This window comes from Sarcophilus harrisii, chromosome 5 (genome assembly GCF_902635505.1).
Source record: "Sarcophilus harrisii chromosome 5, mSarHar1.11, whole genome shotgun sequence".
Lineage (NCBI taxonomy): Eukaryota > Metazoa > Chordata > Mammalia > Dasyuromorphia > Dasyuridae > Sarcophilus > Sarcophilus harrisii.
Genome location: NC_045430.1, coordinates 159,364,797 through 159,386,805, shown reverse-complemented (window position 1 = coordinate 159,386,805; position 22,009 = coordinate 159,364,797).

Here is a 22,009-nt window from a genome sequence, read left to right as displayed (position 1 = left end):
ATGCTGTTTTAGAAATGTTGGATTTATTAATAAGAAAAGAAAGAGAAATTAAAGGAATTAGAACAGGCAATGAGGAAATAAAATTATAACTCTTTGCAGATGATATGATGATATACTTAGAGACTCCTAGAAAATCATACAAAAACCTCCTCGAAACAATTAACAGTTTTAGCAAAATCGCAAGATATAAAATAAGCCCACAGAAATCATCAGCAATTTTATATATTATTGACAAAGTCCAGCAGCAAGAGATAGGAAGAGGAATTCCATCCAAAATTTGCGGCTTCTTTGCTCACATTCCTGTTTATTCTACTCAAAGCATAACTACCCAAAGTTAGACCTTGAATAGTATAATAAGTTTCCTAACTGGCCTCCACTCCTAAAGTATGATTGTTACTCCCTGGCTCAAGAAGCTTGAATGGCTACCTCTTGACTTAAGGATAAAACACAAATTCCTCTGCCTGACAATTAAAGCCCTTTGCCATCTGGCCACAGTTTATATGTTCCTAAGCATCTCTGAAACATGCAAAATAAAAAACACATAATCCATGGGGGATCTTGGGTCAATGCTCAAAATCTTCTTAAGTGACATGCTAAAAAAAAAAATAAATAAAAATAAATAAAAGAACCTAATCCAAATAGTAGCACAGTTTTATATATGTAAAATGGTTAAGAAATGAATAAATATAAAATAAATAATAAATAAATAATTAAAATAAATATTAAAATAAAATAAATAATAATAAATAAATAAATAAATAATGTCCATAAGTTGCTGCTCATCTTTCTCCCTTTCCCTACTTCCCGTGGCAAAGTTTTGAGCAAGTTAGGCACATAGGATTTCAGGTCAGAGTTACAGAAAGACTAATAGGAAGATAATAGAGCAGAGGTGAGGGCCAGCCTTCCTTCACCCACATCTCCTACTTCGCCAGCAGATGTGAAATAAATATGGCAATTTACCTTGAAGAAGACATGAAGTTTGCTTGTGAAAATCAATGTGAGAAGGGTTGTAATTTACTAGTTATTGTGAATAGACAGTTTTCTGTTTTCTTTATATATCTTGATGAAATCTCTAATAAGAAAATACAAAATTCCAGTTATGTTTTAATTGTTCCCTAACATATCAATCTCATTTGAACAAATTCACATTTTTTTAAAGAAAAAAAAAACATTATAGCAGAACTGACTTATATATAACCTGACTATTTAACTTGTGCTCTATGTTCCAGTCCAATTGTCCTATTTGTTGTTTACAGTAAAAGCCATTCATCCCACTGCATAGCCTTTGCATAAGCTGACCCTTCTTCATAGGCTATTGCTTCCTCTTCTCAGCCTGACTGCTTGGAACTATCATTTTCATTTGCTCTCATCAGGAGTCAGCTCAAGTGGGACTTCCTATACCAGATGTTTTATGATCTCCTTATTCTTAAGTCTCCTCACCCAATATTTTGAATATATCTTGTACTTACTTGTCCCCCCCTTCATCTTCCCATTGGAAGGCAAGCATCTTAAGGTCATATATTATAATTTTTCTATCTTTTCTATCTTCAGAACCCTGCAAAATATCTGCTACATAAGTGAATAAGTATTCACTTATTAAATGTTTATTGAATTTAATTAAAGCAAGAGTCAGACAGTAGATGCACACATTTATAACCATTGTATTGCAGATATTTAAAAATGAACTAACCTACTTAAAAAGATTTTTCCCTGTGAAAATATAAACACTAAAAGTATTTGATACTACTTTTTATTTCAGCGTGGGATTGAATCAAATTCGCATTTTAGGAGCAGGCTAACATGTCTTCAGGCTATGAGAAAGCCAACAGTTTGGGGCCACTCTCTAAACTTATGAGTGGTGGAGGGAGTTTCCATGTCCATTGAAAATACAGGTCCCACATTGATGCATTGTTGGTGGAGTTGTGAACGAATCCAGCCATTCTGGAGAGTAGTTTGGAACTATGCTCAAAAAGTTATCAAACTGTGCATACCCTTTGATCCAGCAGTGTTACTACTGGGCTTATATCCCAAAGAGATCATAAAGAAGGGAAAGGGACCTGTATGTGCACGAATGTTTGTGGCAGACCTCTTTGTAGTGGCTAGAAACTGGAAACTGAGTGGATGCCCATCAGTTGGAGAATGGCTGAATAAATTGTGGTATATGAATAGTATGGAATATTATTGTTCTGTAAGAAATGACCAACAGGATGATTTCAGAAAGGCCTGGAGAGACTTATACGAACTGATGCTGAGCGAAATGAGCAGGACCAGGAGATCATTATATACTTCAACAACAATACTATATGATGATCAGTTCTGATGGACCTGGCCATCCTCAGCAATGAGATCAACCAAATCATTTCCAATGGAGCAGTAATGAATTGAACCAGCTACGCCTAGAGAAAGAACTCTGGGTGATGACTAAAAACCATTACATTGAATTCCCAATCCCTATATTTTTGTCCACCTGCAATTTTGATTTCCTTCACAAGCTAATTGTACAATATTTCAGAGTCTGATTCTTTTTGTACAGCAAAATAACGGTTTGGTCATGTGTACTTATTGTGTATCTAATTTATATTTTAATATATTTAACAACTACTGGTCATCCTGCCATCTGGGGGAGGGATTGGGGGGAAGGAGGGGAAAATTGGAACAAGAGGTTTGACAATTGTTAATGCTGAAAAGCTACCCACACATATAACCTGTAAATAAAAGGCTATTAAATAAAAAAAAAAAAAAGAAAAGAAAAGAAAAAAGAAAAAAAAAAGAAAATACAGGTCCCAGCATTTTTTTCCAAAAAAGGGCTCTGGATAGAAGTCCTTGGGCAATCAAAGCAGGCCAATTTAATCAGTAAGGTATTCTAAAATAGTCTGACTTTATGCAATTGATTTTATTTCACTTAACCCTTTCTCCCTATATTAGTATTTTTTTTAAAAATATAAAACAACTTTAGAGGATTTTAAAATGTATCTATTGAGCATTCCTTTACAATTCTTCCTATATTCGTGTACTCAGTCCTGGTCATACATAAATGATCAGGATAAACAATGCTAATCTATGTTAGGGCATAGTAATAATGCAGTGGCAAACAATAACAAGAGCAAGCATTTATGTAGTACTTCATTTGTGTTCCTTTATTTGATCCTCACAATAACCCTGTGAAGAAGGTGCTAGTAGGAAGCCAGAAAACATAGTATATAGAAGACTTGATCTAGAGTGCAAAGATCTGAGTTCAGATTCAGCTTCAGATACTGTGTGATCCTGAATAAGTCACTTACCCTAAGTCTGCCTCAGTTTCCTTTTCTCTAAAATAAGGATAATAATAGTATCTATTTCCCAGGGTTATTCGAGGTTTAAATGAGATATTTTAAAAAATGCTTTACAAACCTTACATTACTAAGTTAAGTACTAGCTGTTATTTAAGTCACTATTTGAAATTTCAGGACACTGAAGTTGAAAAAGGTTAAAAGTTAAAAGTTGAAGCTAAAAGAAGTTAAATGAAAATTAAATGCCCATGGCCCACAACGAGTAAAGATATGAAACAAAATTTGAACTGAGCAGCATCTTGTCTTTTGCTTCATTCATTTAATATACCAAGTACTTGCCTCAAAATGGTCATTAGTTTTAGTGCTTTTCATTTACTTAAAAGTCATTTATTTTTGATTCATAAGTATAAACTGTTAACTGTATGTACAGAATGTAATAATAAACATGTTCCTACATTTCTTACATTCCCTAAATAAATAGATGGAGAAAAAAAGATCCAGTAAACAATTAAACTGGCAGGTAGGCGGCACAGTGGATAGAGCACTGTGCTGAAGCCAAATCCAGCTTGAACAAGTCACTGAACTCTGCCTCAGTTTCCTCATCTGTAACATGTGCTGAAAAAGGAAAGGGCAAGCCACTCCAGTATCTTTGCTGAGAAAACTTCAAATGGAGTCATGCAGAATTGAACACGACTGAAAAAGGACTATTTCACCTTCAAAGACTAATTGATTTTAATTGCTTATTTAATGTTATCATGGAGATATGAATTCGGTAACTGATATTAAGGCTCTAACCACCAGTGATTGATGTTGAGGGGAATATGCTGGAATGAGAGCTTGAGCTAAGAAATTAGAAAAATCACCCTCTGGAATCCAGAGGTGGGGGGAGCCAAACCTTTCGCAGGTACGTGGGTTGAGAGTAAAGCTATAGCTTTTAACCACTATAGTAATAACAGTTTACATTTATCTACCCTTCTCAGGCTTGCAAAGTATATCCACAGATCACAATCCCTATAGATGGTTTCATAATTGCTCTAGTTAAAAAGCTTCATCAACTGCTGACTAATCTTTGGGTCACAAATACAGCTCTAGGAACTTAGATAAGCAGATCCTCAGAAATTAGAGAAAGTCCATTCTTACCTAGGGTCTACCAGGAATCTTTCCCATGCAGTAGGACCTGATAGAACTCGCTATCCAATACCACCACCTTGCAGAACTAGGGTCATCTCTATGTCACAAAGAAGCATTGGAGTTGGCCTTAATGGAAGCATATATTATGCCTGCCAACATTTTGGGGGCAGAGTATGTGCTTGAAAGGAGATAAATCAGATAAACTTTGAACTTACTTTGTCAGAAATAAAAAACATTTCCATGTGGGAATTCCACATAGTACATAGCTTATACTTAAAACCCGTGGCTCAGATTTCCAGAGAAATCTAAATGGCTTTATTAAAACCTTTTCTAACTTATTCAAACATTCTTGATCTGCCTCATTTGTGTATTTCCTAACTTAGGTGAATTATAATGTATCAGATTAGTTTGTTAAGAGCCCCAGTATTACAGATCAGAGACTTTATTCTGATTAGAAACATCCCACCCATAATGAACCCCAGAAAAATACTATCCACTGTTTGAGTGGGCCCTAGTAGTGAGCAAACTGACCCTGTAATAATCTCTGCTTTTGTTCCCTGGTAACTAACTGTGTATTACTGTGATGTCACCAAACTTTAGCTTCAGCTCATCTCTATAACACTTCAACCGCATAGACCACTATACTATATTTCACTCATAGCACTTTCATACTATTTAACAAGTATCCCAGGATTTGACCCTTAAAATTTTAGCATTTTTCTGCTAGATCCTTTCTGTTTAGGGCCCCCCAACTGAATTTTCTAAAGATTTATTTAACAAATTAAAAGAATGGGGAAATTATGAGGTCCTGAATGGAGGATGTAGTAGGCAAAAAGAAACTGAAGTATTGATAAAATTATTCCCTGGAGCAAGCAGGAAGAAGGCTCTGAAAAATCAAGATCAGTTTAGTTCTCTGGTCCCACCTTCTGTGGAGGAAATCCAGTCAGAAATCCAAGTTATGTCCAAGTTTCTGAGATTACATTTCCCCCAATAAATCAATTTATGGCCCATGGCTTTGATACTGTACTCTTTGGGTCAGTCCACCAAGGCACTCTGCTTTACAATGCCCCCTTATCCCTCCTGCCATGTGGTCTCCTAACCTCACTATATTTTATGGTGTCTCTCCTCTCCTGATCCTACTTCTTTTATAGCTAACTCTTTTAGGGTGCTAAGTGCCTTTTAAGACTAATTGTATGCTGCAAACTCATGGGATATTCCCTTTCTACTAGATAATTGTGAATTCCACTAAGGAACTTGTCTTTTTTATACCCTCCCAACTCTATTTCACATTTACCATTCCTGGAGTCTATTGTGTCTCTTTTTTTGTCTATAATCATTTCTCCTAAATTAACTTATCTTTTGCCAAAAGAAAAAGAAAAACAAAAAGAAAAGAAATATGCCATCCTAACCACAAATTCTCTCATATTTAATTAGAACTAAGAAAATTATTATGTTTACATAGTTTATAAAGACTTTTTAAAAATTTTGAAGTACTGTTCAAAGGTTCAAAAATATTGAAAACTAGCTTCATATTAAGACTTGGAAAATGTTTCATTTTGGTTCTGGTCACAGGTTATGGCCATATCGGGAAGAGGTATAGCGCAAACATCATTTCAAATACTAATTTAGACTGTTCATTCATAATTTATAATAATTGGACCTGGTCTTGGCTAAAGATAACTGTGCTCCTTTAATGAAGAAAAAATTTGCCAAAGAAATCAATAAATGAATTATGAGGTATGTTTATTATTGTTAGGAGAAAAATATTTGTAAAGAGTTTATTTAGTACATTGCATGCAGATAGGAAGAACAAATTACAAATGACCCCAACCTAATTATTAGAGTAAGAAACTTTATTTAAAAATACTTTGCTAGCAGTAAGTTCAAGTTATGGTAGATAATTGGAAATAGCATACCTGCATTTCTTAAAAAGAGTCTATGAGTAAAACATTTCATGGATTACCATGGTATAGGATTTCCTCCTACTTTCCCCGCTTCCTTCTTGCTCTTCTTCCTTTTCTACCCCATTAGTCCATGTCAGTGAGAACTTCTTATACAGACCATGGAAGTTTGGTCTATAAACAAGGGGGATTTCATCCAAGAAGTTAGTACTTCAGAGAGTTGTTACTTCAGTGACCTACTTTTAAGGAAAGGTTAACCTACAGTGAGGATGCAAAACTAAATTAAATTCCTGTTAAATTCCAATATTTTCCCCCTCACACTGAGTTGTCTGATTTGGGCCCTGCAGGGTGCAGTGTTACCTTGCTTGGTGAATTGAATAATTATTTATAGATTCCCTGAACATTAAGCTTACCCCTTATCTAACTTTACACAGGCTGTCTGGTTAGTGACTCTTAGGGAGACACCCTACTGGATAATGTGGTCCCACATGGTAGGTCAGGGCCCAGCTGCCCCCTTTTCCATTCTGCATTGATGGTTTGAAAATACCAGGACAATGGCTGCACGCCACATTGATTTTATAATCCCTAATCTAATGTCTCTACAGGGGGTTCTAATTCCATATAACATGTATAAAACAAAGAGATAAATGTTAGTTATTATTAAAAATGGAGATTTCAAGGACCCATTGTAAAGCTTTGTATATGCAGATGGAATTCTAAAACTAGGTTATGGAGAAAAATAATTTCTTGATGAAGCATTGATGATAAATAATAAGCCTTCAAGAAGCTAAAATACACAGCACTTAGTGGCACTTCCATTCTAATTCTAAGCATTTTATAAATATGAACTAATGGAATGCAAATTATATTTCTCATAAGTACAATGTAGTCATCCTATAATAAAACTGATTCACCATCTATTAATTGAGTGAGATCTTGAAATATTTAAAAGCAACAAGTTTTCTTTTTATTCCATTTTTGACGTAAATATTTCCTGGCTCACATAGGTCATGAAGTTCTCAGTTTGGTGTAGAGAAAAGCCCAATGAATATGGAGTCAGTAAGAAGATCTTGCTACTGAGTCCAGGCTTTCCCACTTAGTATTTGTGTGATCTTGGCAAAGTCATTCTCTAACCCATAGTTCCCACATCTGTGAAGTTTCATAGGGTTGCTACAAATAAAGTACTTCAGAATTTGAAAAAAAAAAACTATTTTTAATTCTAAACATGATAGTGAATCTCTGTCCACATTTCTGTGGTATCTGAGGGCCTAAACAATTCACATTATCTCATCAAGTTTGTTTTTCTTTCTTTCTTTTATCTTTTAAACATTTTAATTTAAAGTTTTGAGTTCCAGATTTTATCCCTCTCGCTACCCCCCTCCCTGAGAAGGCAAGCAATCAGACATAGGTTATACATGTGCTGTTATGTAAAACATTTCCCTATTGGTCATTTTGTGCTAGAAGAGTTGAATAAAAGAAAATGAAAAATAGCAGCTTTAGTCTGTATTCAAACATATCAGATCTTTCTCTGGAGGCAATAATAATGTTTCTCATCATTAATTCCTTGGATTATCTTGGATCATTGCATTTCTGAGAAAGCCAAGTTATTCACAGTTCTTCATCAAATGATATTGTTAATAGTATGTACAAAAATCTCTTGGTTTTGTTCACTTCACTATGCATCAGTTTATGTAAATCTTTCCATTTTTTTTTAATCCTCCTGCCTAACAACAGTAATATTTCATTAAAATCATATACCACAGTTTGTTTAGCCATTCCCCAATTGATAGGTATCCCTTTGATTCCCAATTTTTAGCCTCAAGAAAAAGAAATGATATAAATATTTTTTAATAAACAGGTCCTTTTCCCTTTTTTGGATGTTTTTGGGATATAGACAGAGCAGCATGATTGCTGGATTAAAAAGTATACACAGTTTTCTAGCCCTATGGGCATAATTCCAAATTGTTCTCCAGAATAGTTGGATCAGTTCACATCTTCACCACCAATGCATTAGTGTCCCAGTTTTTCCACATCCCCTCTAGCATCCAACATTTTCTTTTCTTTTTTTTTTTTAATTATCGAATATGTTGGTGGATATGAGGTAGTAGCTCAGAGTTGTTTTAATTTGCACTTCTCTAATCAATAGTAATTTAGAGCTTTTTTTTTTTTCCCCCTGAGGCAATTGGGGTTAAGTGACTTGCTCAGGGTCACATAGCTAAGAAGTGTTAAGTGTCTGAGGCCAGATTCAGTGCTCTATCCACTGCACTACCTAGCTTCCCCTAGAGCATTTTTTTCATATAACTATAGATGGCTTTGATTTCATTGTCTGAAAACTTTCTGCTCATTTCCTTTGAGAATTTATCAACTGGAGAATGACTTTGTATTTTTAAAAATGTGGCTTTTCTATATATTTGAGAAACTAAGCTCTTATCAAAGATACTTGTACAAAATCTTCCTCCTGCCTCTCCCCCAATTTTTCTGCTTGCCTTAAAATTTTGGTTGCATTGGTTTTGTTTGTGCAAAAATATCTTAATTTTATGTAATCAAAGTTATCTATTTTGCATTTTTTTAATATTCTCTATATATTCTTTGATCCTGAATCCTTCCAGTATCCATAAATTTGACAGATAAACTATTCTATGCTCTTTTGATTTGTTTGTAATACCACCATTATCATTCATTTTGATCTTTTTTTGGTATACAGTGTGAGATGTTGGTTTATACCTAGTTTATACCATACTCCTTTTCAGTTTTCCCAGAAGTTTTTGTCAATAATGAATTTTTGTTTCAAAATTTTGGATCTTTGGGTTTATCATATACTAGATTACAGTGGTCATTTATCATCAGGTAATTTGTATATAACCTATTCCACTGATCCACTACTCTATTTCTTAGTACCACACTGTTTTGATAATTACCTCTTTATAATACAATTTAAGATTTCATATGACTAGACCACCTTATTTTGTATTTTTTATTGATTCTCTTTATATCTTTGAGCTTTTATTCTTCAAGATAAATTGTTATTTTTTTCTAACTATAAAATTATTTTTGATAGCTTGACTAAGATGGCACTGCATGAAGAGATTAATTTAAGTAGAACTGTTGTTTTTATTATATCAGTTTGAAAAAAGAATTAATATATTTCCCAACTGTTGAAATCTGACTTTATTTGTGTGAAAAAGTGTTTTTTTGTTTTGTTTTGTTTTGTGTGTGTTCATATAGTTCTCAGGTTTGTCTTGGCAGGTAAACTCTCAAGTATTTTGTATTTTTACAGTTATTTTAAATCAAAATTCATATGCTATTTCTTGTTGCTGGCAACATATAGTAATGCTGATGATATATATGGGTTTATTTTGTATCTTGCAAGGTTGTTAAAGTTGCTAATTATTTCAAGATGTTTTTAGTTGATTCACTAGGATTTTCTTAACATAATATCATATTATCTGCAAAGAGTGGTATTCTTTCTTGTTATTCTAATTTCTTTAATTCCTTTTTCTTCTTTTATTGCTATAACTAACATTTCTAATACGTTATTAAATAATAAAAGTGATAATGGTGATCCTTTCTTCATTCGTGATTGTATTGGGAAGGCTTCTAGTTTACTGCCATTACAGATAATACTTGCTGACGGTTTTAGATAAAGTATTACTTATAATTTTAAAGTGAGTTTCATTTAGTTTTTATGCTCTTTGGTATTTTTAATAAGAATGGATGCTATTTTGGTCAAAGGCTTTTTCTGCATCTACTGAAATGATCATATGATTTCTTTTGATTTTGTTATTGATGTGGTCAATTATACTGATAGTTTTCCTAATATTGAACCATATTCCTGGTATAAATCTCACCTGGACATAAAGTATTATCCTTGTGATATATTATTTCTTCTTTTGTTAATCTGTGTATTTACATTTTTTGTAGACATTAATCCATTCCATTTGGATTGTCAGATTTATTGGCATATAATTGGCAAAAGAATATCTACCAATTATTTTAATTCTTCACTGGGAGTAAATTTACACTTTTCATTTTTGATATTAGTAATTTGGTTTTCTTCTTTCTTCTTAAAATCAAATTAACCATTGGTTTATCTATTTTATTGATTTTTTCCATGAAACCAGTTATTAGTCTTATTTATTAGTTCAATGGTTTTCTATCAATTTTATTAATGTTTCCTTTGATTTTTAGGATTTCCAATTTGGTATTTAATTGGGGATTATTAATTTATTCCTTTTTTAGTTTCTTTTAGTTGCATCCCCAATTGGTTGATCTGCTTTTTCTCTTTTTTAAGAGAAAACAATTGATATAGACAATTAGCGATATTACATTTTCCTAAGTGACATTTTGGCTATATCCCATAAATTTTGGTATGTTATCTCATTGCTGTCATTTTCTTTTTTTTTTCCTGAGGCAATTGGGGTTAACTGACTTTCCCAGGGTCACTCCGCTAGGAAGTGTTACATGTCTGAGGCCAGATTTGAACTCAGGTTCTCCTGACTTCATAGCTGGTACTCTATCCATTGTGCCACATAGCTGCCCTTTCTGTCATTTTCTTTAATGAAATTTTGATTGTTTCTATAATTTCTCCTGTGATCCACTTATTTTTTAGGATTACATTATTTAATTTTCAATAAATTTTAATCTCTTTTCCCATTGCCTATTTTATTGCATTATAATCTGAGAAGCATTTCTGCTTTTTGGCAGTTTGTTGTGAGGTTTTTAATGTCCTAATTCATGGTCAATTTTTCTACAGGCACCATGTGCTGCTAAAAAAAAAAAAAGATATATCCCTTACTATTGCTATCCAATATTCCCCAAAGATCCATCATATTAACTTTCCCAGATTTTTATTCCCCTGCTTTTTTCTTGTTTAAGTTTTGATTATATTTATCTAATTCTGAGAGGGGAAAGTTGAGGTTCCTCCACTAGTATAGTTTTATTATCTATTTCCTTCTGTAACTCATTCAACTTCTTCAAAAACTTAGATGCTCTTCCATATGGTTCATATACATTTAGTATTGATATGACTTCATTGTCTATGGTCCCTTTCAGGAAAATATAGTTTCCTTCCTTATCTCTTTAGATTTGATGTATATTTTCTTTTGCTTTGTCTGAGATCATGATTGCTATGGCCTGCTTTCTCTGCTTCAGCTAAAGCATAATAGATTTTGCTCCAGTTCCTTACCTTTATCCTTTTTCAATCCCTTTGCAGATATATTTCTTGTAAATGATATATTGCAGGATTCTGTTTTTAAATCCATTCTGCTATCCCCTTCTGTTTTATGGGTGAGCTTATCCCATTCCCATTTATAGTTATGATAAATAATGATATATTTACCTCCTGGCTATTTTCCCTTGTTTATTCCTTACCCCTCACCATTGGCCCCATTTATGTAATCTTATCTGTGTCTCCACAATATTAATTTTGTTTTTATTTGCTTATCTGCTTACAATTCTTTCTTCTTGATCTAAGAGCTCTGGAACTTGGCTATAATCTTTCTGGGAGTTTGCATTTTGGGGTATCAGGCAGTGTTTGGTGGATTCTTTCAATTCTATTATGCTGACTGGTTTTTAATATATCAGGGAAGTTTTCTTTGATAATTTCTTGAAAGATGTTGTCCATGTCCCCCTTCTCTCCTTTTTAATATGGTTTTCAGGTAGTCCAATAATTCTTACATTATCTCTCCTGTAATCCATTTTTTAAGTGAGTTTTTCTCCCTAAAAACTTTCTAGTGATAAATTTTACATTTTCTTTTTTTTTTTTTACTCTTTCGATTTTGTTTGATCATGTCTTGATGCCTCATAAAATCATTGACTTCTATTCACTCAATTTTAATTTGTAAGGAATTATTCTCTTCACTGAATTCTTGTTCTTACTTTTCTATTTGGCTAATTCTATTTTTTTAAGAGTTGTTTTTCTCAGTAAATTTTTGTATAGCTTTCCCCATGCTACTGACTTTTTAAAAAAGATTCTCTTGTATTACTCTCATTTCTTTTTCCAAATTTTATTCTCTTATAATGCCGGAGAAACTGAGGCAAGATAGACAAGATATTCTAGTTTTTTAATATTTTATTTGAAAGGGAGAGATTTGCTGGGGGCCTGATGCCCCCAGGGCTGATGTCCAAAGCATCCAGCAGCTAATGTGTGCTTCCCATGAAGTATATATACATGTGGCAAGGGTAGAGTCAGAGCACTGAGAGCAGGAACGGACTATCAATCTGGTTCTGACAGGGTAGGGGGAGGCACCAGACATTCTGATAAGTAGGGAAGGTCTGGGACCAAGATGTCTAAGATAAAAGGTCTTTCTCCTTATCTGGATCATGATGATTACGAGGAGTGATGTTGCAACCAAGCAGAACAATTCAGGGAAATTGAGATAGAGCAATTAGGGAAACTAAGGTAGAATAATCAAAGGAAACTGTGGCACAACACTCTATTAAATCTTTTTATCTTTTAATCTCTTTCCAAAACTTTTTTGGGCCTGAGACCAAATTATATTATTCTTTGAGGCTTTACATGTAGCCATTTTGACACTATTGTGATCTTATAAACTGTGGGTCTAGTGTGAGTGGAGAGGTGTGAGAATTGAGGTGGGGACCCTCTGGTCAGGGCACAGGTTCAATGTGAAAGAATTTGTGAACCTGAAAAGTCTGAATGGCAAAAGGGATTTTTATTGGCACTGAGAAGCCAGCTTTGCTAGGAAGACAGACTTCTTAGTGGCAAAAGGTCCTGTTAGGGAAATAAAGGTTAACACTGAGAAGACAATGTCTTTACAGTGGGCCAAATTCTGGTAAGCAGCTTTGCCAAGAAGAGAGCTTTTCTGGCAAAGCATAATCCTACTTCTGATTTCTGCAGAGATTTGGAGTTCAAAATAGTCCTTTTTATTGGACGGGGGCTAGGGCTTCCATTGAATGAGATTCCTTCAATATTGTCACTGCCCCCAGGCCTAGATTTCCAATTGAAAAGACAGTACTTATCTGCCCTGAAGGCTGGGTCTCTGTCAGAGGAGAGTTTCAGAGTCAAAGGGGGACACAATTTGCATCACTTATACCTTGCTTCTTTTTGTCACCATAGTAACTATCTATAGTCAAGTTTTTTGTTTTTTATTGTTGTTGCTGTTATTTATTTTTAGCTCATTTTTTTTCTTCTCTTTTTTGACTTGGTGTTTTTGCATGAGAATTGGGCTCTTGTCCTGCACTGTTCTAAGCTTTTTGTCCTAGGGCTCAGAGTTTTATTGCTGGCTTTGGATTTCAGAATTTAGTTTCTTGCTTTCTGTGGAAGATAGACTTCTCTTCTGGCTTTTACTGGGGGAGGGAAGAGGAGGGAGGAGGCTTCCCCATTGACCTTCCCTGATTATGGTATTTAGCTGCTGGCCCACCCCAGTAGTGGGGTCTTGCCCCTTTGGATTATTATGGAAACAAAGTCTCTCTGTGGAAGGTCCAAGGGATGGTGTCTTATTGCTGGGCCAGAGCTTCAGTGTTGTTCAATAATAGAGTTAAGGCCTTCCTGATAGCTTGTGTTAGAAGTATGGTCATTGGGGTGGGGTCTTACTGTGCTGAACAAACTGCCTAGGGGCTGCTGGTTTACAGGAGGATGGGGCCTCCTTGGTGGATTTCCTGGGCTTAGAGCCTTAGAACCTTAGGTCCTCTGCTGTGAGGCTGGCTGCAGCCACTCTTGGACTTTACTCCTTTCCCATCCCAGTGAGACACATCCTTCCTGCTGGTCTGGTAACCAGTTTTCCCTGCTCCTTGGATCAATATTGAGGTTTTTTAAGTTGTTTGGAGGAGAATTTGGGAAGGCTTCAGAGGATTCCTTCTAAGTCCACCACATTGGCACTGGAAGAAATAAAGTTTGTTTTCACGATGAACAAATGTACTTTCAAAATTCTATTGAGAGAATAAATTTGACTCAATATCTACTTTTTCAAGATTACTCAAGTAACAGAACTATGTAAGACATTTTGCAAAAACATAGATATTATAGGGCTACTGAGTAAAGCAACAAGAATCTCCCAGAATAAGAAGGCAGCAATGAGTTTGGAATTGCTATCTCTCGAGGGAAGGCTCACATTCTGGCATGGTCACAGATCTGCACAAATAAGGAAGCAAATAAGTACAAATTCATTAAAGCTACATGAGTGGCTGCAAGAATCTGAAGTCAATGAGACCAATAAACTGCCTTTCACATACCTAGTATGTAGAAGAGAGGTTATTTGACTAGATGTCAAGAGATTAAAGCTCTATTACTAATGACTATATAACTCCAGATGAATCATTTTTCCTGATCTCAGTGGTCTCATTTGTAACTTGGGGATAGTATCAGACTGACCTGTATCTAGGACTTAAAGAAAATAACAGGTGAGATTGTAAAGTGTTGTACTGATGTGACAGCTTATACAATTCATTTCAATAAACAGTTAAAAAAAACATTTATTAAGAATTTACTATGCATTAGACACTGTGCTAAATGCTAGGGATACAAAGAAAAACAAAAGATATCCTCTGATCTCAAAGAGCTCACAAATTAAAAGGGGAGACAATGTGAAAAATGACTATATAAAGAAATTATAGAAAAGATAAATTTGAGATAGCCAATAGAAGAAAGAAATTTACTTTAAGTGGAATCAGGAAACGCTTCTCATTAAAGATGAAAATTTTTCTAGGACTTAACAAGTCAATGAATCTAGGAGGCAAAGATGAGAAGGGTTAGTCTTCTAGGTATGAGTATGTGGTCAAAAAGTTGCAGATTGGTGTTGCAATGTGTCTCAAAAGAATTTGCAGGATTGAACCTGATGAGATTAGGGTTCCTGATAGGAAGTTAAATGATGAAGTTAGTGGCAGGTTCGGGGTTCAGGGAATCAAATGAAGGGGTTTGGCGCCCCTAAAGCCCTTTAGGATACGGCACAAGGCAGAGAGCTGTGAGAACCCCCTTCTGGTAGTGCAGAGGTCCTTTGTAAAGGAATCCACAAACCAGAAAAGCTGGACTGGTAAAAAGAAGTTTATTATTGGCATTGGGAAGTTGGCCTTTGCGGTGCATGAATAGAAAGACTGCATTCCTTAGAGGCAAGATCCTGACAGAGAAGTAAAGTTTCTAGTAGAGAAATCCCAACAGAGAGGTATAAAGTCTTGTTAGGGAAATAGGCAAGACAGATAAAGAGAGGGTAATGCTGAAAGAGAATATCATTTCAGCGGTTAGAGGTTTGCTTTTATGCCAGGGAGAGAGAGTTTCCTTGGAATGGCATATTAGGTCCTCTGAAAGGACTGAGCTTAAAATATAATAGAAGACTTGGCTACAAGCTAGGGTTTGCTTGTGATGGGGGTTGGGTGCAGCTTGAGTTGGAATTTAAATAGAATTGAATGAGTCTCTTTAATTCAATGGGAAGCTTAATCAGTAGTGAATGTTATCAATGGGGGAGGTGCCAATCTCTCAGGATAACAGAATGAAGCTGTTAGGATGTTTCTCTCAAGCAGAGTCTTTTACAGAGACCAGGATTCAAGGAGAATCTGTCCTTCAAGCAGTTTTAGAAGGAGTTTCAGGGTTCCCTTCATCAAACCATCTCCTAATCAAGGGGCAAAGTTTGTTAAAAGCCATTATAAAGCTGACTGAATTATAAGGGAATTCAGTAAAGAAACTGAAGCAAAGAGATACATTTATACAGCTTTCAATCATATATATGTTAATTCTACAGCCCAAGGATAAGGCTAAGGAATAATCTCCAGATGAATTCAGAGTGGTTTCCAAAATTTGATTATCACTGACTAGATCATGAGTCAGCAATGAACTGAGAAGTAGGGTATACAGAATCAGACAGACTGGGTGTAGGGGTTTCTTGAGGCTAGAAGCTATCTGGCTAAGAAATGGTCAGAATCAGATAGATTGAGAGTTTTCTGGGGCAGATTCCAAAACCAGAAGACTCAGGATCACTGACCCATTAGAACAGAAACCCAAGGTCAGGGGATCCCAATTACATCATGAGAAACAGCCAGTTCCCTGTAGATGTGAAATGAAGTGTTTTGTGTAAGGAACAATAATGAGGCAGACATCAGATTATGTATGTGAGAGGAGAGGAAGTAAGACTAGAAAGGTAAGGGGGAGCCAGGTTGTAAAAAGTTTCACATGCCAAAGCCAGCATCTCAACTTTGATCCTAGAAGTGATAGTATCTTGTCTTTAAAGATCTTATATATCCAACAAAAAACTTTCTTTTATCAGTTCTTTAATTAATTGATCAGTTCTTTAATCTGAGTTAAGACAATTGCATTAATAGAAGGCAAACAAATCAGGAATGCTTTAACCTTGACATACTCTGTATCCTCCTAGAGAAGTAGGACAAAGAATTCCTAAAGGTGGGGGATGTTGTGCCACAGTTCCCTTTTGATGTCCTGACCTAGTTTCCCTATTGTCCTATTTAGTTATTCTGCCTCAGGTTATAACCTTTCCCTCTTAATGTTTGAGTTGCTCTGCCCCAAAACCCCAGGCTATAATCATTCCCTCTTAAATGGTTGATGAGATAAAGGTTTTATATCTTTAGGTTATAGACATTCCTTCTTAATGTTTGACAGGATAAAGATTTATCCATTTTAGATGCCATTAGAATATCAGTAACCTCCCTTCATTGTGTCATCGTAAGGGTTTCCCCCCCATTAGGTTATCCCCACCTAGGTACCTCCCCCATTATATCATTGTTCTTGTTATCCTATAAAAAAGCTTGCCCTCTGATACTTAAGGGCTGGACTTTTTGAGATGATAGTCTCATCCAGCCCTGCCCTGGGACCAAACATGGATCCTCTGGTCCCAGTATATCTCCATTTAATAAACTATTGAATTGGTCTCTAATCTCTGTCTTGCTCAGTTTCGGCATTACAGGAAGGCAGGAAGGAGAGTTCAAAAAGAAAAAAGAAAGAAAGTGATAAATTGAAAAAGATCAAAAGGTCAGACTTTGTGGGTTACTTAGTTTGTTTTCCTGAAGCAAAGTACAGCTTTGGAGGCTTTTACACGAAATATTTTCATAAATGTGCAATCTATCTGCAGGAAACCTCCAAACCTCTTCTAGTTTTAAAAGCTAGAATCCCACCTTTCAGAGTCTGAAGCAATCTTTGAGTGCACTGAGAGGCTTACTTTTCAGCTTTTACATTCTTCCCCACACTATATGTATCAGAGGATGTAGCCTAATTTGCTTCAGCAGCCAGACTTGGTATCTTCCATCTTTCCTGGATGTATATAGTTATATTCTCTCTCTCTCTCTCTCTCTCTCTCTCTCTCTCTCTCTCTAGCCAATAGTCAGTCACTTGTGCTGTTTTCATTAAATTGTAATGGAGAAAAACATCCTAGAAAATTTAAATTATCCCCTAAGTTAAGGGACATTCTTCTTAGTTGGAAATCTTTGCTTAACCTTCAGCTAGTTAAACATCAAATGAAAAGGAAGACCATAAGCAGATTCTTCCTCATTCTGGATTTTTTTTTTTTGCATGTGTCCTTTTAAAATCTGTTAGGTTTGCTTTTGTTTGGAAACAATGGTAGATTTGACTACTCCATGTGTGGGAATTTAAGTAGCCAAACCATAACTCAATATTAACCTTAGTACTAAGGACAAAGGTGAGTTGTATTTACCTTTGATTGTATAGAGCTATTTTGATAATCTTATTTTTCAGAGATATTTACACCAATAGAATCACAGGTCTTAAGCTGTACTGGATGGAATGGTGGATTTGTGGAATCAGGAGGACTTGTGCTCAAATCCCATGGATACTTTCTGGCTCCTACTTTCTTGGACTGTGATTTGAAATTCCATATGAGGTTTTGTAACTGAATGTGAGGCTTGTGAAATTATAATTTATTATCAATAAATGTTTGATTTGTATACCTATTTTAAATACCCATGTACTTATAATCATGTAAAAATTTCTCAGGTGAAAAAGGGTTGTGAGTAAAAAGAGTTTAAGATGCCCTGTAATCTAGTTGGATGAGTCACTTAACACTTTTCAGTATCAGTTCTCTTGTACAATGTAAGGATCAAAAAACATATATACAATATTGAAAAACTTAAATTGCTATATAAATGTAGGCTTGTTATTATTTGGTGAACTGGGCTATGGCCTGACTTTTATGTCTTCATACAAAATAATTGAATTGTTTTTTCCCTGACCTCCTACCACTATGGCAATGAAATAAGCTGAGAAGCATGGGCTCCAGATAACACAGGATCAGACCTAGGTTTGATTCTCATTAATTCCACTACACCCACCACTCTCAAACCCAAATTTAGGAAGTAGAGGAGGGTACTATATACTTGTGCCTTGAGGAAAATCATTCTCCTGTCTTCTTCATCCTCTGACTCAATGAATACTCTATGGATTAAATATCTATACTTGAATACAGAGAATGGAAAAGGTTATTCTTTTGCATATCTAGATAATGAAAGATATTGTGGCAGAATAGATACCAAGCCTTCAGTCAAGATGTTCTCAATCCTGGTTTCAAATTCCATCTCTGACAGTGACTATATAAATCTGATCACATTGTTTAACCTCTCGGTATTAGGTCACTATGTAAGACTCTATATGGTAGCTCTCCATAGGAAGTGGAAGTTTCTTCAGCATGAAACTTTTGTGATGAAATCTTGAGTTCAGAACAGACCAAAACAAGCAAATTAACAATCAAAAAAAAACTAGCAGCATTTTTTTTTTTAAATCCAGAGGATTCATTTTCCACCTGAACAAAGATATCCCTATTTCAAGTTCATTTTCTAAAGCAAATATTAAAAATTTCACGAATTTGTATCCTGTAAGAGAAGAATAATTAACTGCTTACTGAATCAATGTGGTATCTGAGACTAATATTAGGGGTCAAAAAGGAGGCAATGTTTTTCCTTGAAGAAATAGATCTTTCCCTGAGAATTCAGCTTAAAGAATTGATACTAAAGCTATTCTTCAAGATGTAGTTAGTGTCAAGGTATTAAATAGGCAATTTATCTTTATGTTGCAGCATTCAGGGGGAAAAAAGAAATTTTGCTTGGAAAACAAATGCCTCCTTACTAAGGAGGCAGTCAGAGTGCTCTAAGAATCTGAATGAAAACATCTTTTTCTTGCCACTTATAATTATGTTTTAAGGTTAACTAGCACCAAATGTGATAGCATTAGAATTTATTTATTTAAATGATACAACTTTAAAATCTATTATCCATACTTTGATATTCATGAACCATTTCCAAATAGATCTTTGGGTCTTTTAAATGGCAACCTTTCCCCCTCTACAGACCATTATGTTCCAATTGCTCATAAAATCACTAAGTAATTAGAAGTCCAACCTAGTAGGAATATAGGAAGGAGATGTTAAAAAATAAGCACCAATTTCATATCAGTTGAACAATATCTGTCTCTCTTCCTTTTAAATATCTATTCCAAAAGGGGTTGGGGGTGGGGTGGGTGCGTGAACTGATGGATTGAAATCAGATTTTATTAGTAAAGGAAAGAGAGAAATTGCTTTGTATTAAAGGAATACAATAATGACTCCCAAACATAGAAAATATTTTTTAAAAATACTTGCAAAGGGGTCTAACTTTAAAATATTAAAAATTCTCAAAATGTAAATGGAATTGAGAGGCAGAAAGAAGGATAAAAGTAGCCAAAAAAAAAAAAAAACTCCTCCAAAAAAACCAGAGGGCAAGAAAAGTGAGTTCTAAATTCATCCTGTACTTTCCTTGAATGTATTAAGTTTTTAATGGCTTTTGTTTTGCTCTTTGGTGAGTGGTGCATGTGCTAATGCTCTTGGGCTGTGAATCTGCATTTTGGAGTTAATTTCTTCATGATAACACTCTTCACAGGCACATCTCCTCTGAACTGCTCTGCGTTTATTAATGCATAGAAAGGGTGCATCTATTTTTTCTTAATCATAGTTGTGAAGCCACTGACTCGTGATTATTGCTCATTTCCCTTTACAATGCCCTTTTGTGCTCTTCAAAAACTGTTCTGCACAACACCTGTTGAATTGCATTCTAAGTCCTAAGTGTGACATAGTATAGTGAAAGTTTTACGTGTGTGTACATCAAAACAGTTTTCTTTCCATGAAGAATTTGAAAAAAACAAAAAACCTTTTGGCCCATCTCACCTTAAAAGAAATTATTACAAAATAATTAGATTATAGGTTATAGAAATTTAGAGGTCATCTAATCTGACTTCATTTTCCAGGAAGGTTATATGATTTACCTAAGGTTTTATTGATATTCAGTTATTTTTTAGTCCTGTTTGACTCTTTGTGACCCCATTTGGGGAATTCTTGGAAAAGATCCTGCAGTGGTTTGCCATTTCCTTCTCCAACTCATTTTACTAGATGAGGAAACTGAGGCAGGGTTACATAACTTGCCCAGGGTCACATAGCAAGTATCTGAGGCTGAATTTGAATTCCGTGTCTTTCCCGGGTCTGGCACTCTATACTGAGTTACTTCCACTCCTACTTAGTTATGGGTGTAGTATTCCTTAAAGGGGGGATTTCAACACCTGTATCATATTAGCATAAAGTAATAAATCTGATATTTATTTGTTACAATAATGTTTTATGTTTGTTCTTGTATCCCCAGTGCCTGTAGATCAGTAGGTACTCAGTACTTGCTGATTAACTAATATTTATTCAAATGGTCCTTCTGAAGACAAAAAAATTTAAAACCCCCAAAAAAGATCATTGACTGTTGTTTCATTAAACCCAATCTTTTCCAAGGGACCTTCTATTGTTTCTTTGTTATCTCATTTATCCCCCTTGTCATTTGTATTTTTAGTCATGAGATCTTCCTTAGATGTGCATTTATCCCTTAAAAATTAGTAGTTCTTCAATATTTGTGGAGATTATGGATGCAGGACCCTGTAGGATATGGGAAAACATGAATAATGCTAGGCATCATCCCAAACCTTTATTTTTTTTTAATAATTATGCTCTTATTAAATATATAAAACAAGTAAAGCAACACACTGCATCCATTAAAAAAAAAGTTGTTTCTATTCAAAATAAGAAATTACTGCCTTTGCAATAATCTTGCACACTATGTATCTTCACTGCCTGTCTAACTGCAGCAACTGTTTCAAGGAATTTTTTCTTCTATGAAAAAAGCTAGATACAACCATTACTATGGGAGAAAGTTATGCAACTGAGTCTAAAAAATAGAGAGAGAAAAAGGTTTTCCAGAGTTCTACAGTTCTTTAGTGCACTGAAACATCTAACAAAATTTAACTGTTTATAATAAATTTATATATATATATATATATGTATGTATGTATGCATGCATATATATGTGTATGTATGTGTGTGTGTGTATGTATGTATGTATATATATATATATATATATATATTTACTCAGTAGTAAATAAATCAACATGTCATGATCCTGGAATCTAGCCTTTAAGCCAGAGTTGGGAAATTTTTTGAGTCTAATGGGCTATATGCATGCTTTATGAATTTTTTTAATTTGATCTCAAGCTCCTGAGAATATATGCTATTATGCATTTTTCTGGTGGGCAAAATAATTCCATATCTGATACCCATATTATACAACAAGTGCTTATGTAGGCATTAGAGACCTTATTAATTGCTTTGGGGAAAACCTAGAAATGAACTACACTTAAGTTTTTCTAAAGGGAAGGAAATCAGTATATATATATAGTATCTTTTAAATAACTTATTTATCTGTGTATAGATTGCATCGTCCTAATAGATTATAGGC